The 21,214-nt window shown below is 36.9% G+C and overlaps 1 protein-coding gene across 15 annotated transcripts in view; it reads left to right on the top strand.

Annotated features, from left to right (window-relative positions):
• Window positions 1-21,214, top strand: part of LRRC4C (leucine rich repeat containing 4C) — a 567,176-nt gene that overhangs the window by 502,863 nt on the left and 43,099 nt on the right. For all 15 annotated transcript variants that reach the window (XM_074584311.1, XM_074584306.1, XM_074584296.1 and 12 more), the window contains one exon: window positions 5,364-5,496. The gene's annotated coding sequence lies outside the window, so the exon portion shown is untranslated. The remainder of the gene's footprint in view (window positions 1-5,363; window positions 5,497-21,214) is intronic.

The raw sequence follows: 21,214 nt of genomic DNA, 5'->3' as shown, positions 1-21,214 counted from the left end.
ATCTAAGTCTGAAACTAAGAGTTCAGTAGAATTCAGTCCTATTGCTTTGTAGACAACACGAGTTGTTTTTTCATCTAAGATTCACATTTTCCTCTCTGGCCTAATCTGTTTCATTTCAGCCACACTGAATTTAGCAGTTGATTAAGTTGGCACTAATTTATTTATTTCACTGTATTTAAAATGCTAGGCGACGCTATCAAATGTTCTTCATTTCAATGTCTTTTCTTTCTGTTTGTGAATGTCACACTGTGTTGTACAAACACAGCAGGGATGAAAGCTAACACAAATGCATATTTGTGTCTACAGCACAAAAGTGTGTATTTATAGATGAACAAACCAGTTCAAATCTTTCATTGTAAAAAATAAATTAAACAGACGTTTGTCAGACATGTATCTGGAGACTATTATTGGTAGTCAATAGAACTGATCATAAAATGGGGGGAATATTGTCGGGGGAAATACTTTTAATGATATTTTGTGTATATAAACACACACAAACACTCACATTAAAAAGACACTAGACCTGTTTTGTACACTGAACTGTTGCTCTGAAATGAATCACTCACAGCTTTGTATTAGTTAGGTGTAATGAGAGAAATAGTCTAGCAGATTGGTTCAACACAGATTAACTCTTTTATTGATTAGATGTACAAAACCATTTCCAATCAATAATATAAGTATATGAATTTCTTTGCAGTAGCAGACCACATAAAAAAGCTAAGAATATGATTTTAGAAACTGGTATTTATACCTTACCTCAAATTGTTTTGGAGAGAGCGCCACGCAGAATTACCTAATCTCCATCTGCTTAACTCAAATGCAGAAGTATAAAAATATTAGCATACCAGACATGCAACTATTCTTTGTTTTGTTTCCATCTGGCATTCTGAAAGAGGAAAAATGAGAAGTGCAGTATACACAGAAATTATAGGTCTCATGCAGGAGAATAATCCTTACTCAGGATTTCACTAAGCTAGAAGATCATGAAAAAATGTAGTTATGACCTTGCAATAAATACTGAAGGTTTATGGAGGTTTGTCCAATTCCTTAGCATAAAAAAGTTCTATTCTGATAAGCATATAAAATGAAATAGAGCTCTGAAATAGCGGAATATGTCAACAACTGAAGGGAATGAGGACCGGCAAGAACGCCTTTTCAAATCACGTAGAAAACACCGGTAGCTAGTTTCACTGCATAGTGAGTCAGCAGTTATTCAGAGGTGAAATTTAACTTCTTCATATTTACTGGTAGTACAGAATTTTTATAAAGATATCTTTCTTTGTTTAAGAAACTGTCTGAAGTAGCATTTTCTCTCTGTACCCTCTGGGACTGTTGAAAGTCTTAGGCGGACACAGCACACTGCGATTTTCCTGTTGTTTTAACTTTACCCTTACTGTTACCTCTGAGTGTAAACACTCAGAGCTCACACACATTTTTACTAACAGCTTGCAAATGGTCTGGATTCATATATAAAAGTATCTCATGCTATTTCACATGGCCTAGAGTATCCGAGACTTCCACAGGAGCAGGCAAGATAAGACATAGGATCTACAAGAAACCGGTGCTCTTCTGGAATGGCAACTCAGGGCCAGACGTAGTAACATAGAGTATCTAAATAACCTCATTTCTTTTGGCAGTTGAATACTACCCTGTTAGTGATATTTATTAAAAATAACAGGAACTGTATAGATATTTTTCCTCTTCTGCTTATTTATTTCATTTTGCGGTGTCTTCATGGTAGCAGATACTACTGTTTATTTTTTCTTTAATAAGTCTTCCTTTTCGTGAAGCTTTTTTTCATCTCTTTGCAATCTATAAAAAATAACTGCTTTGAGAACAATTACTAAAGCCTGATTATAACTTCAATGAGTTTGTGTTACTTATTGCCATAATAAATTTTTAGAAAATATTTTAGGATTTTAGATTTTAGTCAAAATTTTAATCAGTTACTGGCGTAAGTCTGAAGTAAAATCAGTGCACTTGAAATGAAGAGCTGAGCATTGGATTAATACTGTTGATTGCTTTCAAAAGATTTCTTGCAATTCTCCTTGGTGAGTTTTCAAGCAAAGTTTATACTTGTGTATTAACAATAATGTTCCTTTCATCTTTTTCATAATAAAACTTATTTTTCCTCATAATGCCCTTTGTCAAAACCTTCTTTAACAGAGGATGGCCAAAATCAGTCTTTTTAGTATACCTCCTCTTTTGTAAGCATAAATTCATGGCAGGTGAGATTTTCCAGTGTAAATGTAGTAGATTTAGTACCTAATTATCGTCTTTGAAATTTAGGATGAGACTGCTTGCAACTTATTTTTCCATGTATCTCAAGAGACTTAATTTTCTCAAGCTTTTGCTTGTTTCCAAAGGACTTCCTTTGGTAGCTGCTTTAGCACAATTCCGATTTTATTCATTCTGTAGGGAAGCCTATTATAACATTTTTTTATAAAAAGGCATGAAAAAAATTCTTTCTCATCTTTTGTCTATTTAGATGTTCTTGAACTTACTAAAAAAGACTTCTCACAAAAATAAGTGAGAAAACAGATATGTAAGTATGCTTCTGGTACTCTTCATTAGGTTTATTTTCAAAAAGTTTGGCTTAACATTGAAGAGCATATGAAATCATAATCACACTTTTAAAGGGAGGGAAACACCACACGCTCAATTTTTGCTTTAATAATGATTCTTTGTGAAAAATGAACATACGTATGGGGAAACTGCTTCAATAAGCAACTACTTAATTTTGGATTATACTTGGAATTTATTTGTATTACAATAACTGTCAGGAGTACAAACTGAGATATTTGCTGGGAAAACTACAAATGTATGTCATTGTGTAGAATGACAGAGGTAAAGCAACTTAGAAAATTGCTTATAGTGAGTCTATGAACAGAAAAAGAAATCCTGTATCTCTATTTATTGCCAGTAACTTTCTTCCTCCTGTTTAATGAATCATTTTGCACATTTCAGTTTCCGTGGTTTATTTCACTGTTCCTCTGAAAAATTAAGCTCTTTTAACCAGCAGGTTATTTTTGAATGATTTTCATGTTGTTCCTTATCTTGTCATTATCTTATTTCATTGGACACTGATATACCATCCAATATACTTTTTGTTTCCTGTTACGTTATTAGGGAGGTTTTTTTTTAATATACTTATTCAATATTGATGCCTAAGTATATATAAACACCAAGATTTTCAAATGCTTCTGTAATCCTACAACTGTTGTCGTGTTTAAAACAACCTTATCTTTATTTATATAGCTTTGTTGGTAAGAAACAGAAAGTGGAAGTTAGGAGATCTGGTTTCAGGTTCGTGTTCTGTCACAGATTCCCTGTATGTTCCGTAACGACATAACACAGCTACAGATCAACTTAATCAGAAAAAATGTAATGGAGAGATTAAGGCATACTGCTATGTCTCAAGACACATCAGTTTTTTATATTTCAGGCTTCAGTTTGATCCTGAAATAAATATCCATAGGAATTCAGGAATCAGAAGTAGTGAGACACAAACCCACATCACTACCATGAGGCCGCAAGCTATGAACACTTGGCATGCCTTTACCACATCATTCATTTGGAAGAGCCTGTCAGTCTCTACAGGACATGTCTTTCACCATCTCTTTCTCTCTCTCTCTTTTTTTTTTTCCCCTCTGATTGAAGGAGAGGGCTGTGTTGATCAGAGCATAAAGTATTTGCAAAGTGCTGTTTGAATAGAATTGGCAAGAAAATAAGTATTTTTTTTTTTATGTAACATAGGGATACTTTCTGTAGCATCCTCAATTTTGCACTAATAATGGAGGTAAAAAAACCCCGAGGAAATAGGCTCTTCCAACAGAAAGCTGGTGACTGGTTCAGGGAGACACAGTCCATATCCAGTTTTGAACTACTTGTAATAAGTAGTCCCATCCATAACTTCCAAACTGTCCCGCTTTGGGTCACTGACACAGCGGGAGATCAGTTTTAATCTCCCTTTCCCTCCAGTGCTTGGGTGATGCAGAAACTGCTGGTGACACGGTGCAGCAGCACAAACTCTGTCTTCCTGTTAAGTAAAAGCTCCAGGCTGCATGAAAACAGGAGCCTTACATAAACACCTAGTATTTCAGGGTGAAAAATATTATCAAAGGATCAAATCAGCAGGGAGGGCAAGAAATATCAGTGCGTATTACGTCAGGAGCTTCCTACAGAGACTCAGCTTTTGTCTTATGATAAATGGGATTTGCCTAGTTCCCAAGCGATTTCAAGGAGGTAGGTAGCTCTTTTTCCAAATCAAGGACTGCGTCCTTCACTGAGACACTGAGGTGACATGTTTGGAGCCCAGTGTTAGAAGGAAGGAAAAAAGAGCTCTTTGTTTCTGCATCCTCCTTATAGACATTCTCATAAATAAATATATAAATGAAAACTCTCCAGAATTAGTATAGACTAAGAAAGCTCTGTGGAGGTTGCTAGGCAGCCGAGGCCAAAGGAATAGAAAGCAGGCATGTCTTTGAAAAACAGAATCAGTGACTTATGGGTTATCTGGAGTCACCATTTACTCAATTATCTTTTGTCATAAACAGAAGACAGTAGAATTTATTTTTCTTTAGTAAATGAGCTATGTTTTTAAAAGATTTTAAGTAAAACTCCTTTTTCAGATCTCATTCCTATCAGTGTTTTCAAGCTATGAAATTATATGTATGATTATTATTTCTAATGTTTATTTATTCATTGAATGAAACAGGAATTTCGTTCAGGCTATAACTTGAAAACAAGTTATTAGCAGAGTAATTAATTTTTAAACTTTGTCCAATTTTCATTTTTACCACAACATGCATGTAAGACACTAAATGAGAGAAGTTTCCAATGCTGGAAGGTATACCTTGCCCTCAAGAAGTGTCTGTGTTTCACTGTTGCTAATGACAAGGAAAGACCTAATTTCTACCACCATACCCTGTATGATGTATGATGAAGCTACTCATTACAGAAATATATCAGTAACACACACACCCCCCCACATTACTGCTAAGCATGCAAAATAATTTTTTAATTTTTAATAATGTTTAAAACATAAAATAATGCATTTCCAATAGGCAAGGTTTTTATATGCAAAATTAGGTGATCACATTATTGACTAATTGCTGTCTTTGAAATCTCTGCTTTTATTTGTGTCTTAAAATCTTCTTGAAATTAACTGTGCCTTCAGCAGCTGTATTATACTTACATTGAGGGGATTTTATAATCCTACAACTCCCCTCCCTTCTCAGGTAGTGTAATGACAGGTCTATATCGTGTTTTAGTTTAGTTATTCTCCCCCAATGCCTTCAAATTATGTCTCTACAAGGTTTAATTTCTGCATCACCGTTCTTCAATATTTGTTTCTTCCACAGGGTGGATGCTGTGAGGGGGTCCAGGCAGGTCTGCGGAACAGTCTCAAATGGGCTAGTAGGATGAGAAGATCCAGGGGTATTTTGGGAAACAAGGAGAAACATCACGTCCCAAGACGGTAAACCTACCGAAAAGGTAATTCATGCTAGGATATTGATATGCAGTCAGCTTTTCAGGCTCTGGGGATCTCATGGCTCTAATGCATGGCAGAAAACTGGTAGAGAATGGGAGCACATATCTTTGATGCTGTCTGAGTGTTCATACAGAGTCTCCTGAAATTCTTTCAAGAGCTTCTTAAACCACACCGAGTTTCAACTACCTTCCCTGTGTAAGAGGGAATTTGGAGGCTATATTTTCTCTTGCTGTGGACCTGTTAGAGAATACAAATCACAAGTTTACAGTAATTTTCCAAGTAACTCCTTATAGGACTTAAAAACTCATGAAAATGCCAGTTTACCAGCCATATAACAATTTAGCATAATGAACTGTTGTTTCACCAAGAGAGTTAATGGCTTTATTTTTAACTGTACAAAATCTTGTCTGGTTGGCTTATTTCAGTCTCACCTTCCAGGCTTAACTGTTGTGTTTCTCTCTTTCACCCTGAAGCCTTAATGACGGATGTTTTTGTTGCATTTGAGAAATCCAAGAGAATATGTAAACTAAAGATCTGTTGTCCCTCAGCGTAATTGTAATGCTTCTTCCTTCATGTTAAGAGGTAGAGTTGAGCCACGAACATTAAGGTCCTTGGCTGTCCCAAAAGCTCAGATATGGTGTATTTCTGAGCCCAGTTAACTTTCAGTATGTGCATGCTACGCATAGATTTATCGGTCCTCAGACAAAATTAAGTTTGCTGAACAATCAGATTTTGTCCACTCATCCTAAGCCAATCATTTCCCATGGTACTTTATGAAATATCTGACAGGCTGACTTGCTGCTTTCATTTATTAATGTGCCTTAACATATGCGGAGTGTAAGAATATTAACAATGAAAAATCACACTGGTGCAAAATAAAATGGGATTTTTGATGCAAAAGTTTTCATAAGGATCTATTCCCACATCTCATGAGACACCAAAAAAGCACAAAACATCTTTTAATTAGGAAAGGTTTTATCTTTGCTCAGGAGTATAGATGGCTGGTTGAGTACTAGGTTAGATTTTCAAATGTCTGTGGGAAATACCTTCCTTTTTGTTGCTGGTGAGCTCCCTCCAGCTCCCTGGTATTCGTTCATTAGAACATTCAGAGATTCCACTGCTGCAATTCACAAATTGTTTCCATGCTTCACCAGGCTTGGCAGCTGCCAAAAAACAGGCCAATCTGCACTCATATAACATTACTGAGACTTAACGTCTTTGTATAACCTGTAGCTGTGGTAGAGAGTATAAAGCCTCTGGAAAGAATTGAAACTACTTTATTACCTGGGAGAAGTTATAAATGAATTTCTGACAGAAGAAAGGTTTGATACCGGAAAGTGAGAGTAAGGGAAGTGATTGTCCCACTCTACACTGCGCTGGTGCGGCCCCACCTCAAGTACTGTGTGCAGTTTGAGATGCCTCAATATAAGAAGGACTATTAGAACTATTAGAATGTGTCCAGAGGAGGGTGACCAAGGTGATGAAAGGGTGAGATTTATGAGGAGCGGCTGAGGTCACTGAGTTTCTTCAGCTTGGAGAAGAGAAGGCTGAGATGTGACCTCATGGCAGTCTACAACTTCCTCAAGGGGGCAGCAGAGGGGAAGGTGCTGATCTGTCTCTGGTGACCAGCGACAGAACACAAGGAAATGGAATGAAGCTGCATCGGGGGAAGTTCAGATTGGACATTAGGAAAAGGTTCTTCACTAAGAGGGTGGTCAGACGCTGGAACAGACTCCACAGGGAAGTGGTTATGGCACTAAGCCTGTCAGAGTTCAAGGAGCATCTGGACAATGTTCTTCATCGTGTGATTTAGTTTTAAGTAGTCCTGTGAGAAGCAGGGAGTTGGACTCGATGATCCTTGTGGATCCCTTCCAACTTGAGATATTCTATGATTCTATGAATCTAACCTTAATGCCATAGAGAATGGTTTGGATTCCAGGCTTTACACTGGGAAAAGAGGTTACAACCCTTCAGGGCAAATATGGAAAGAAACTGAAATTAGATGAGATGACATTATGATATCTTCATCTGCAACATACTAAATAAAGTTTGAACTTCTCCACCCCTGCACTTAATGAGAAACAGGAAGCATAATGGATTGATGTTTCAGTCTTTGATTCACTGCTTAAATTGTGTTTCATGTGAACTATTGTTGGAAATACCACTTTGACTGAAGGAAAGGGAAGATAAGAATGCAGTTTTAATATAACTTGAAATCTTGATGGTAAAAGGTAATTTATATTTTCAGTAAGAAGCTTTCATCTTCATTGGAGTCTAATGATATTGATCTGATATCAGTACTAGGTATATATATTACTGAATTCTGACCAGATTCTGTTTCTGGTGGGAACCACAAATGTTTCACATTGGTCAGCAAATGTACATTCATTCTGTGCATTTCTTTGGCTGGTCAGTTTACAAGTGGCTGCATTTTTCTGTTCTGTGTGCTAAATACTTTTTTTGGTCTATTTTAAGATGAAGGGCTCTAAATTTGATATTTGTAGCAATTTCTGTGCCCCTTCAAGGGTATTTATAGTAAAGTCATAGTAGTCAATACTGGGTTTGGGGTTTTTTTGTCCTTTTCTAGCAGCTAAGAAACCAGTTGTGTTCCATGATTTATGGAAAAGTTCAAACCTTTCAAATTAAGTGAAGGGCATACAGCTTCAGAATGAATTATGCTCTTAAACATAATGAAAATCTCCATTTGAGAGTGAGGCATGTCGCAGAGTTTGGAACGGAACAGAAGAAATGAGATATTCAAATCAAACCAGAAGTTCTTTTCACATAGTAACAATTCACATATCCATGTTTAGAACAAAGCCTGTATTTTGAATGGCTATAGATACTGATCTGTATGTGCACAACTAGCTCTACACAGCTGGCGATTGATAAGACTACAGTCACAAAGCATGTGCATGAAAAACTGTGTAGGCAGTGCCCATTGCTAACAGGCAAAGGAAATGCTCTTTCTATCTGTAAATGAAAACGGGGAAGCTTCAGTTCCGTCTTTTTCTTCCCTTTTTTTTTTTTTCCTTTCCACCAGGAGATCTCTAGGGTTTTATTTAGAAGAAAGAACCCTTAGAACCATAGTAAATAACACTCAAGAGACAAATGAAGACAGGAGAACTTAGCAGCATTTCCTTCAATATTTCACAGAATCACAGAATGGTAGGGGTAGGACAGTCCTGTTACCGGGCACCGCTGAAAAGAGTCTGGCCCCATCCTCTTGACACCGGCCCTTTGCATATTTATAAACATTGATGAAATCCCATATCAGTCTTCTCTTCTCCAGGCTTAACAGACCCAGGTCTGCCAGCCTTTCCTCGTAAGAGAGATGCTTCAATCCCTGATCATCTTCATAGCCCTCCACTGGACTCTCTCCAGTAGTTCCTTGTCTTTCTTGAACTGGGGAGCCCAGAACTGGACACAGTACTCCAGGTGTGCCCTCACCAGGGCAGAGTAGAGGAGGAAGATAGCCTCCCTTGACCTGCTGGCCACACTCTTTTTAATGCGCCCCAGGATACCATTGGCCTTCTTAGCCACAAGGACACATTGCTGGCTCACGGTCAAGTTATTGTCCACCAGGACTCCTAGGTTCCTCTCTGCCGAGCTGCTTTCCAGCAGCTCAACCCGTGACCTGTACTGGTGCATGGCATTAATTCCTCCCTAGAGAAGGATAGTCTTTCACAAAAGGCTAAAGACTGTGACGTGACAAGAATAGATCATTGGATCTCTGAAATGATCTGAGAAATAAAATATGAAAGAGATGAGTTACAAGATAGCCTTCACCTGCATTACTCAACGCCATATACATTGCTCTCTCCACAGCTGATAATACTGTATATAATAAATTTAATGTGTTTTGTGGGGGAAAGTGCTTTTTGTTTAAACTTACTGTGTGAAATTCCTCCTTCATTAAAAACTGGTAGAAAAGTGTGTCAGAATGCCAACGATTCGGTGTCTCAATTTACTTCTTTCTTTTCTTCCTCTCTCTAGGCTTTGGTTTTTTTGTTCATCTGCCACTTTTTTTGTATTTTTATTTCTCCATCATTATTTAATTTCTGACCATTTATGCTCCTCTTCCTGATTACCCATTTAATTCCTTAAATTCTATTATGATAAGTGGCAGAAAACTGGTCATCTGACACTGAAGGAGGACAGTTTGGGGTATTTAGTCTTAGTAAGATTGAATGTTCAGGCACCTTCCTCTGAATGTTCTGATTCCTATACTGGTCCAGGATCCTGTCCTGCAATTTTTAATACTTTAGTGGAAATTTTGCTTTGACTATAGTAGAATAAAACTGATGGTAGAAAAGTTGATCTGAATACCAAATAGTAATATTCTTTTCTTAGTTCCCTTGACATCTTGGGGAATTGCAAAGAATTAGCTATTGATTTGGCAACATATAATTGATAGATAACAAAAATTCATCTCCAAACTACTTTAAACCTCTTCTGATAAAATAAACCATGTTGAAGGAGGGTAAAGGGGAGGGAAAGAATTTACTCTCAGATGCACCGAGCAGATTGATGTAATATTTGTACCTGTTGTAGAAGGCGAGGTCTCTGTGAGAAGTGGTTAATATATCAGAGATCAGATGTGCAGCAGCTTTTTTTTATATCCAAAGTCTGTTATATTTATCATGAAGATATCATGAAGATCGTCTGTAGCAAGAACTGAAGATTACCAAATGAACAGCCTGGTATTGAGTATATGAGTACTTAAAAAAGTGAAAATAAATTACATACACATGAAAGTGAAAACAAATTACATACACAAGGTGTCTGACTGCAGGTAGAACTCCCCAGGGCATTTAAACTGGCATCAAAGTAGCTGGAGATGGAAATTATTGTTGTGGAGCATCATGAGTGCAGCAGAATTCGTGACTATGTGGCCTTTGAGCAAGAGCACACTGAAAGAAATTTGCATGAGGGATGTGAATGAAACCTAGTTGTAAGCGCAGATTAGAACAATATTTTATGGAGATTGTTTGCTTTTATTTTTTTTGCTTGCAGTGCTGTTTGCTTGCACTATGTAAAACCTTAATCTCAAGTTTTGCTAGGTATAGCTTTCTTTTTTATTTTTAAGCCTGTCTTGTGTTGGGTAGCAAGATGCATCACAGTGAAACAGTAGGGCTGCCTATGTTGCTAGAGGTAAAAAGTCAGGAGAATATGTTAACGCAGGTAGTGGAAAAGGAGCTGCACCTTGAGACACAGGTGCTGAGAGTGTTTCCTACCGCTCCGTTAAGCATCAGTATGGGGACTGCGGCTGCCTTTGGGAAGGAATTCCCTCTGGCAGAAGAGTCCTCTGTTCTTCCTGCTTAAAAGCAGATGGCAAAGAGGCCGTCCCCATCAGCAGGCAGACCTGGATATGCTGTGCTTCTTTAGGCTGAAGATTACTTTAATCCAGTAAATCGTTGTTCATTTCAGTCATCCAGATATTTGAACTGCTTTACAGTAAAATAACAATTATTGTGGGGGTAATCTCTGCATTTTTCTATAAAGCAAGTGAGCAGCACAAACAATGGTGATTTTGTACAACGTGAAACATAGTAGCCAACATAGCTGAACTAAGGCTAAACTGTGAATATATTTCTAATATATTAAAGCATTGTTTTATATTGGCCATGTAGGCTGTTATATATTGTCATAATATTATTTCCAATAGTTTTCTAACATTGTTATATTATGGAAGTGCCTATGATAGTTTATGAAAAGAGCTATATGAGCACAGAATAAAAGAGAGCTCTGCATCATTTGGATGCCGCAATGAGGGAAGCAATATTTTAATTTAATCCTCTTGATTTATAGCTATGACTTTTTTTTTTTTATTTTTTTTTAAATTGGGATGATCACAAGAGTATTTGACCACTTCACAGTCATTAACTCCTTTAGATGCATGAAGTAACGAGATGCCTTTCTGAACACAGTGAGCCTCTAATCAATACTTCAAAATACAATACCTCATAACAAAAATAGCAGCACACTGGCTAACGTATTAAATAACCAAACAGCACAAAATACTGCACTCCGAAAAGGGTTTCTTTAGTGAGACTTAATGTTTAGACGGTAGATTCTGAAAGTGAGTAGGTCATTTATCTTTGCAACTCCTGTTGTTTGATTATTACTCCAATTTTACAAAAAAGCTGAGGTAGAAAGATGAAGCATTAATATAGTTAGGAGTTAGAACCTCTTTCCTACTGTCTTTGATCTGTAAATCTGAGCAGTTTTCCCCACAGAAAGCACCACTTAGTCTATTTAAATTCATTATCGCATATCTTTATAGCTCTTTGAGGATACAAGATACTACAATTGAAAATCATCATAACATGTCTAAAGAGAGAAAAGCTGCTTTAGTCATGGGGGTTAAATATGGAGAAGTAGTGATGGTCCTCTCTTCAGTCCTGTACGCTTTTTTAAAGACAAAGTAGCGCTTTTTATGGCAAGGGGTTAATAGCTAAACTAGCCAATATTGACCAGTTGCCCAACTATCCTTATTTAGTTTTGCTAGGCATACGAAAGTTCCAGCACTGCACAGTCTGTATGTTTTGATCTGTAAGCAAGAGATCTTCCTATTTCTCCTGTCCGGGGCGCTTCTAAGTATATATTAAGAATTGCAACTAGTTGCTGCGTTACACAATAATGGGTAATGTTGGCAAATATCCCCTAGTGACAGATCTGAGAACCACCCTCATCCATTCTTTTACTGCAGCTAAAAGTTGAATTTAAAATTATCAGCAAGAAAAAGAAGTATTCTTTTAGTAGAAATTGTAATTTGATACTGAGTTGGTAGTCATTTAAAAATAGTTTCAAAAAGAAAAAGGTGGCATGGTCCGAAAAGAAAAAAGTGAAAAATGAGGCTTGCACACCAAATTGGATTGATCTTTGTTAGCAATAACAAATTCAAGCTGCATATAAACTTTATGCATCCTGCATGGTTGCAGAGTGAAATCAATGATTATTCACTTGCTTAAATCAAAATTCTAATTAACATGATTAGCAGCAAAAAAGTAGAAACTGTATGCTGGGTTTAAGAATTTCTGTCAAAGTAATGACATCATTGCTGTACCTGCCAAACATTCTATGTCAGAGTCAGGTGATCAGGCAGTGCTAGCTAAAGAACCTCTTGCATATTAATCCAAGATCAAATGACAGCTTGCACCTTTCCTTAATTCCGTGTTTGGGAAATTTGTCTTCCTCGCTGTTTTGTTCTGTAATGATCCCAGGCTTTTTTTCTTCTACTGATTCTGTTTCAGACAGAATGCCACCAGAAATGTTTTTCTAATGACCTTTCCACTGGCCCAGTTAATAGGCTCATGAGATTCAAATAACAGATGAAGATTGCTAACAAAATCTGAATTAACCAGACGTACAGACATTTAAATAGTTGTATTTTTTCCTTTTATTTCCCATTTCTGTTTGATTAAAAACACAATATGAATAACGTTTTAGAAGGTGAAAAGTGAAATCTGATTTTTGTGGGATTTAATATGATGTATGGGAAATGTAAACCTAATCTTCTGTTAGGAGTGCTTTGCTTGAATTTACTGGCATGCATTTTCAATTCCAGTTTACTGAATGTGTTCTTCAGCTTCCTTCATTTATGGATATGGTGAAGGAGGAATATTAGATGTTACTTATCTTACTTACCAAAGTTTCAGATTTTCCTGAGGCAAGTGTGAACAAAAAATTTCCTGTAGGAGACTCTACTGTGGAATTCAGTGAGAATTTCAGAATTAAAACTGTAAGCTATGACATCTGCAGAATGAAATAACAGGGACCCCCTATTCCATCATGCTTATAAATGACTTCCTGAAAAAAGATACAGTATTCTAGGTTACCATTGGATATGACATTATTCATTTCTCTATTTTCGAGTTAGGCAACAAAAAACTGTTGACACAATTAGCTATAATCAAGGAACATGTAAAAACTGAAGTAGGGATCATCCGGATGAGAAAATTTTATTAACATCTTCATAATGAAGGACATAGCCTCCATTTTTAGTCTCAGAAGCAGATTTCAGTGTGTTTTTCAGTCATTTGTTCCTTCTGATCTCTGGAGTCATTGTAGAAGAAACAAGAGAAATAGGGAAAAAAAATAACATTTTCTGAAAACAAAGCACTTTTGTAAATATAGTCTGATCTGAAACCTCTTAATTCTGATGGAAAGGTGCTCTCTGACTCTCAAGACAGGTGTTGGAGCTTTGCCTTAGTAATAGGTTGCCTGTCCATTCAGATACATAAAGATATATATACTTGAATTTTTGTTTCTCTTGTTTTCATATTAGCTTGGACAGAAACTTGTTTAGTGTTGACAGAAACTTCTTTAGTGTTGATTAAATTGTATGTAAGTATTTTGATGATTTACACATTATTACAGATAAAACATAAACCTCAGAAGTGTTGGAAACAATTGAAATGAAAGAGAGGAAGAATGCGGAAGAGCTATTTGTTGGCTATAATAGTTAGGGTCTATTTGGAAAAAGAGAGTTTAATTACTTCAATTCAGAGGGAGTTCGATGTATGGTGCTCAGAATCATGCCTGCCACACTGTCATACCAAGAATGCCACAGTTATCTCTAGTGTCCTGCAGACAAAAAGGACAAATTCACTCTCATCATTATGTATCATGTTCTCCACTTGAAAAGGCTGCGCATTCCCTAGTCATGCCTATGAATTTAGTGCATGTAAGAAATTATATTGAACAGGATATGTAGACAACTGTGTCGACCCTTATGCTTCTCTATACATACCTGTATTGATTATAATGAGTATTAAAATGAAACTGAATTTGTGAGGGCTGTAAAACTTATCAATGGTAAATTAATTCTTAGCTTCTTAGCTTTATGATTTTATTCATATTTTAATAATATTTTAATGAATTTTACTGTGTTACTCCTATGACAATTGTAATAAAAGTATGCACACACCATCCATTAACATCACTACTTTTAACTTTCTTAATTTACTTAGACAAGCCTCACTGAAATAGAAATTTGCCATACTTCTTCACCTCCTTCTTTTCCCCGCTTCAAAATGAATGTAGTTCATATGTAAGGATTGCTATGGTCAAAAATCTTTTTTATTTCCAGTAAAATATGCTAGGGATGGAATGGTTATACTGTATACATCTACATAAATATTATGATGCTATCTTCAAGTGCACAATCATGTTTTAGTCATATCCTTATATTCACCATCCATTGAGACCTTGCCTTCATAGCACAGGATGACTTAAAAAAGGAACTGCAGACAAAGAAAGTCTGGGATATTTTTTGAATGCTTGTCTTTGCAACTGAAAGAACTTAATTTTTTTTTTTTTGGCAGTAATGTCCTTTAGATGTAATACATATACAATTTTTTCCTGCTGTTATTAGGAAGTTTAAACTCTGTCAGTGAGTACTCAGAACTCCCAGTAAAAACAGCTGGAGATCTGTATAGGGAGGGGAAGCAGGATGCCGAGTTCAGCTCAGCAGTGCATCTGAGAAATGAGGGTGCTTCCCTAGACCTTTTTTTTCTCCTCCTGCAGTAGGTAGTATAAAGAGGAGGGATGGTAATGAGTAAATACTCCAGATGCCCTGACTTTTATTGCTGTTTGCATATTTTACATTCCTTCAGTTTCTCTCCAAAAGAAACAGCTATGCATTTATAATATGATTTTTGGTTTGGTTTGGTTTGGTTTAAATTGGTATTGTTTATAAAAGTTAAAAGAAGAATTGATTAACTTTCCAATTTTTTCCTCCCTCAACTCTGAAGAGACGTTTTTGGTCTCCTTTGATGTACTCTTACTCTCCTCCCTCTGCATTTAATCAATGCTACTGTATTCACTTGATCTTGTAGTTCTGTCCTTGCAAGCTTCAATAGCCTCATCGTATTTGGTTCTGCTAAAGACCTCACGGAAAACACTGAAAAACATTCTTCTTGGAAACAATTCTGCCAACGTCTCATTGCTTTCATTTGCATCAAATCATGATTTTTTGTTTCGTTTGTTGCTGACTCACCCTGTCCTTCTCTACCCCAGATATGTACAGCGGTTTCCTGACACCCTCTGTCATTCTGTCTTCCAGATTGGTGTTCTAGTTAGTAATTAGTCCTTGTCCTTGTGTCCTCTAGCTCTATTCCCACTCTGTCCTGAGGCAGTGATTCAGTAGCTCATTCTGCTTAAGTGTATTCTGTCCCTGTTGTTTGTCCCTACGACTGTTTATGGAGTTGCATGATGAAACAGATTACTGATCTATTTTTTAAATATTTTGCCTTTACGGGGAGGCTTGTTATTAACCTGGGAGTTACAATCTGGTTCCCCAGAGGTCTTTGCAGTGAGTGGAATTACACCAGCACAACTGAATGCTCATGTTCAGGGGATGGAAACATGTGGCTGGGGACATAGGAGGCAGGAGTTTCCCGAGAAAGACACAGTTACCAGGAGAAATGGCTGTAGAACAATGGTGTATATTCCTTGTCATCTCTCTCCAGATCTTTTACTTTAATGGTTACATTTAGCCAACTTTCTGAAAGTTAAAGGCCCTTTCAGCTCATCTGTTTGTGAGTGATCTCCGCGAGTCTGTATTAACCAGTCCCTCCAGGACAGGAAAGTGAAAAACAACTGTGCTTATTGACTTCCTCATTTTGAAGGAGCTAAACTGTTTCCAGCAATTAAAGGTAATTTGAAGTTCTCTGGGAAGTGTAAAAATTGGAGTAAGTAATAACAGTCCCTCTTGTTTCCTAGCCCTGCAGGGATTAAGCTGTTGTGGACTGACAACTCTCTTTTTTAACCTTTGTATGGCCTCCAAGAGATTCATGGCTCACAGTTAGAGAAAACCAGTACTAATCTAGTGTTCTTCCAGGTCTCAGATGCCACCTTTCTGTGAATAAAATGCGTCATATGATCTTCTGTTATGACTCTTCGCCTTTGGAACACCATCGTTCTTAGGAGAAATGCAACATGCAGTATTGATATTACTGGGAGATTTATGGCAGGAATGTGAAGCCATGCATAAAGCTTGTTAAGCAGTCCAAGAAAACAGTAGATGGAAGACCAGGATGCACGATCTGATTGGACAGAAAGAGCCTGAGGGCAAAGGGATGACAAGGGATGACATAAAGATGGCACCTTCTTAACTAGTATTTGCTCTTGGTTGATCTTTGCAGTCTGTTTTACTGTCAGAGACATGTGTTTTATAAAATTATGCAAAACCAGTCTTGCTATAGGAGGAGCTGCTTCTGTTCCACTGTAAGCATTATGACTTGTCAGCGATTTTATTTTTGATGGGGATGATGTAAAGTGCAGAAAGTAAGTTGTTGGGCTGGCTTTCCAATGTAGAGTTTGTGATCCTGTTACTTACAAGGCATGGGTATTCTTCCCCATCAGTGGACAAACAAGACTGCAGTTTCTTCTCTTATACATTTTTTTCTTTTTAGTTTTATTACTTACACTGGCCGGGATCACGAAAGTGTCTTTCCCTTCTTTTGCCTTGCAGTCATGTATAGACAGACAAATTTTCTATTTTTATTTTAATAACTCTGTATGTCATCAACAGAATGTCCCTGGTCCTCACTTTGGGCCTGTGTTCACTTTTAATACTTTGCTAATCTACCTCAGTGCGATGGCAACAAACCAGCCATGACCATTAGATCTAGTGCTGTAGTTTTTGTTGCTAGCACAGTACATCTGCTGCTGTAGAGGCTTTTTGCCTTTTGTCTTTATCCCTTGCTGATGCCATGCTTTTGGCTGTGTAATGGTTACGTTGCTATTGAACTCCACAGGGGAACATATCCCCAAACATTTTTCTAACCTCATCCAGAGAAATCTGAGAGCTCTTCTCCCTGTGTTCCCAGCAGGAGCTTCCTTCTTGCTTTTTATGTTTCAGCTACTACACATACATACTTACGTTTGACTCCTTTGGTAAAAGCTAACCTAATGAGCTATCACAGAGAGCAGCTAATGGCAGTGCAGCCTCATCCCCTTTCCCTATATAGTTTTTCTTATCTACTTGTGAAGTCTTTCTGCACTGTGTGATTAATTTTGCTAATCTCAGACTTTTAAATTAAGCATTAATTATTACATTTGGCTATTATGCTGAGCATTTGAGATCTGCATGGCCTTGTACTATACATAAATTTCTATATTGGTGTAATTAAATATAGTGCTATAAGTTATTAATTGGTAAACAACCACTGAAAATTTACTTCACACACAGGTTATTCTGTAGACTGCTATTGTCCAGGGGAACAGCTGTTCTATCTCATTAAAATTGTCTTGTTTCCTGAGACATCACATATTTGGGGAACAGTGGGTCAAACCCACTGAGGGATATAGATCTAACATATATGCTTAAATTTTTTCTCAGCATCTCTCTGGAGCTGATCCCAAACTGGCTCCATCTCAAATGTTCTTGCTGTTATTGCTTATCATAGTAAATGATTCCCATCAGAAATTCTAAGCCGTTTCCTGTGCTGCAAGACATCTCTCAATATGAGAGTGTGGGCTTGGTATGTTGGAATAAAATGAGGTATATTCACTGATCTCTTTTCAAGTTTGCAGCAATGTAAAATTTGATGCTTAGCTGGTATGACTATGATTTGATATGTGCCATTAAATGGCTGGTTCAGTCATGCAGTATTTGCCTTCACCTTTCTACAGAATAGGAGGGATTTTTCTTCTCTTATGTTTTACTTCCTGATTTCTTTTCTGTCAGTGTGTTCAGTCACATAATATGTTCAACTAACAACTGAATTTGACAATTCAGTTCTGCTATTACAATCCATATGATGTGGGAGGTGTTCAGATATAAATTTGAGGGAACAGGAGAAAACCCCAAGAAAATCAGACAGAAAAGTTAAACCTGAGACCAAAGTCAACTCCTGCAGGGCGTTGTACCACTCCAACATATCCTTCATTTTTGGAACAACAGTTCGTGTGCCATTCCATTAAACAGATTATTTTTATGAGCCCTGGAGCATTCACAGAAATTTTTTTGTACCACTTCAAGTAATAAGAACATTTGATACTGTGAATATTCTTATGTTCAGTTTCAAGTTATGAGGCTTTTGGGCAATCAGTGCGTTCCAAAACTCAGGCCTCTAGCTTTGTGCTGCGTTCCATAACTTTTTGTGTCTGAAGGCACATAAGAGGAAACATTGGCTGCGTTTTGAAACCAAGACTGTAGAAAGTTGTTTTGAAATAGTCTTACCATATGCATTTCATTTTCTCTTGTCATAGTGCCTATTACACTCCGAGCTCATAAAGCACCTGGGCATGTGCTTAATTGAAAAGCTAATCAGTAGTGTTACTTTATTCATGACTCTCACATGCGAAGAGCTTGCCATGAGGGAGCTAGAGCCTCGGAAATAAATTATGAGAAAATAAGAGGTAATATTAAAGATACTGTGTTTTACCTTTTTTCTTCTGAATGAAAGAAGAAAAACTAATATGGAGACTGCTACATTTGGTTTGATTGGTGGCTTAACGGTAGCCTCCTTTAATGTACGTCTTCAGAAAGTGTAGGGTTCTGAAGAGGAACTATGAGGATGGTGACCAGAGTTATATGGACAGTAAGCAGCAAATGATCAATGGTGAATATCCAGAATTTAATAGAATGGGAAAGACTGTAAGAGTAAGAAAATAAGATACACACATATGCTGTTTCTTGAAGAGCTTCGTGATAATCTAGGTTTAGACATTTGGAATTTTAAAATTTTAACTGCTTGCTTGCTTAAGTGATACATGCAGTGTGGGAGATGCAATTACATTGCTGCAAGCACAGCTACAGCAAGAATGTATGCTGTAGACAAGTATTTAAAATGACAGTGACGCATACAAGAAACCTGACAAGTTGTGAAAATTGCAACTATATCGCTTCTTGCATGATATTCTGGGAACTATGTTAAAAGGCAACAGGACTAATCCTAATGAAACATGACCTCTCCACTGTGCCAAACTACTACAAACTGAGTCTGACTGGCTGCTGCACTGGTGACATTTTCTAATCCAATTTAATGGATGCCAGCACTTGCCCGGGCAGCTGCTGAAACCTCCCATTGATTTCAACCTATGTCATCTTTTCATCTGCCTGTTTTGCATTTCAATTATCGTCTCTGCCTCATTTTGCCTCTTCTGATCAGGTGGGTATCCAGCAAATGTCTACTATCAAAATAATCCCAATATTGCATGTAATTCCCTGTAATGATTCTATGCCACCTCCAGTTCAGATTAGGCTCTTGTCTCTGTTAATAACTAAATTGCAATTTACAGATAAAACTTGTTGTTTGCTCTCCATGTTTTCCAGGCTCTGTCTGCTCATTGCTCCTCACTCAGTTCTGATTCTTTACTGCACTTTCATTTAAATCTGTGATGGTCAAAATCCCTCCTCCATGCATAGAATGTACATTTTTCCTTACTGCATTCTTCATAAAAAAAGAGTTGAAGTCTTTGGGTATCTTAGTTTTCAAGAGAACGAAGATACCCGATTTTTTCTTTTACAACTGTTTTATATTATACACTCTTGGGTATGTCACTTAAGCTGTCCATGCCTAAATTCAATGGTCTTTAAAATGAATAACATAATACTTCATTCACTGGATTGTTGTGATCTAACTAACAAATCCTAAAAAATCCTTTGAAATTCACATTTGTAAGGTGCTTTATAAATATGTAATAGTCATAGCAATAAATTTGTTTGATTTCCTGGATTTCAGCCCAATACCATATGGATTTGTGACTTCTGTCACAAAGGTACCAAAATCCCAGTTTACTTTTTGACCTTAGCTTCATGCTTTTTGGTGGGGACAAAAAACCCCATACCATACAAGTGCTGTATGTGTGCCATTGTTTCTGGAATCTAAATCTAGAGAAACCATATAACAGTGCAGAATACAAAATTGTGACAGTAACTATTGAAGAACATTGAAATCCAACTGTTAAGTGTAGTTTTAGACTGATGTAATCTGATTTTCAACAGGTTCCTGGATTTGAAGGCATCATTCCTGTTCTGCTGAGTGTTATGGGTTACTTAAATACCTTAAGTGAAGAATTACCCATTTCAATTTCCTTCCTATACTAAAATCTACTCCAGTTTTGTATGTAACAAGAATCTAGCCTCACAATATAAGTAAATCTCATATATAAGTAAACCCATGCTGTATTAAATCCTTGTAAGATCAGGACCCAGGAACGGTATCCTCCTCCTGTGTTATAGTAAAATACTCCATTTTATTTATCTTATTTATACTTCTAGCTTGCTTTAATTTAAAATTATTCCATTAGCAAGATCATGAGAACGAGGAAGTAGGACAATTTAACAGCCGAAGTGGCTTTTCAGAAAATTGCACAAGTTATTGGCATCATTCACAATTTACTTGGCACCATTATATCTAATGTAAGATGACTTCATTAGGCTGAAATATTAGCTGTAGGAGGGGCAGCCAACTGGGGCTATAGTTCTCTACCCAACTGTTGTTTAATCATTTCTATTTATCAGTCAAGAAAGAATTGCTCCAGAATTAAAGAACACTTACTTATCTATACAAATACACACATCACCCATTGCTGACTTTATGAAACTAAAAGAACACAAGAGGCAGCAAGTTTGTAATATGTCTGAGAACAATATTAGAATTATTTGAGTTTAGGGAATAAAATAGGAAAAATTATTAATAGACTGTCAGAGAATAACACCTGTAATGCTATAGTAAGAATTACTCTGCGTATCTTTCACATTCC

Source organism: Larus michahellis, chromosome 4 (assembly GCF_964199755.1).
Source record: "Larus michahellis chromosome 4, bLarMic1.1, whole genome shotgun sequence".
Lineage (NCBI taxonomy): Eukaryota > Metazoa > Chordata > Aves > Charadriiformes > Laridae > Larus > Larus michahellis.
This window is presented reverse-complemented; position numbering and strand designations above follow the sequence as displayed.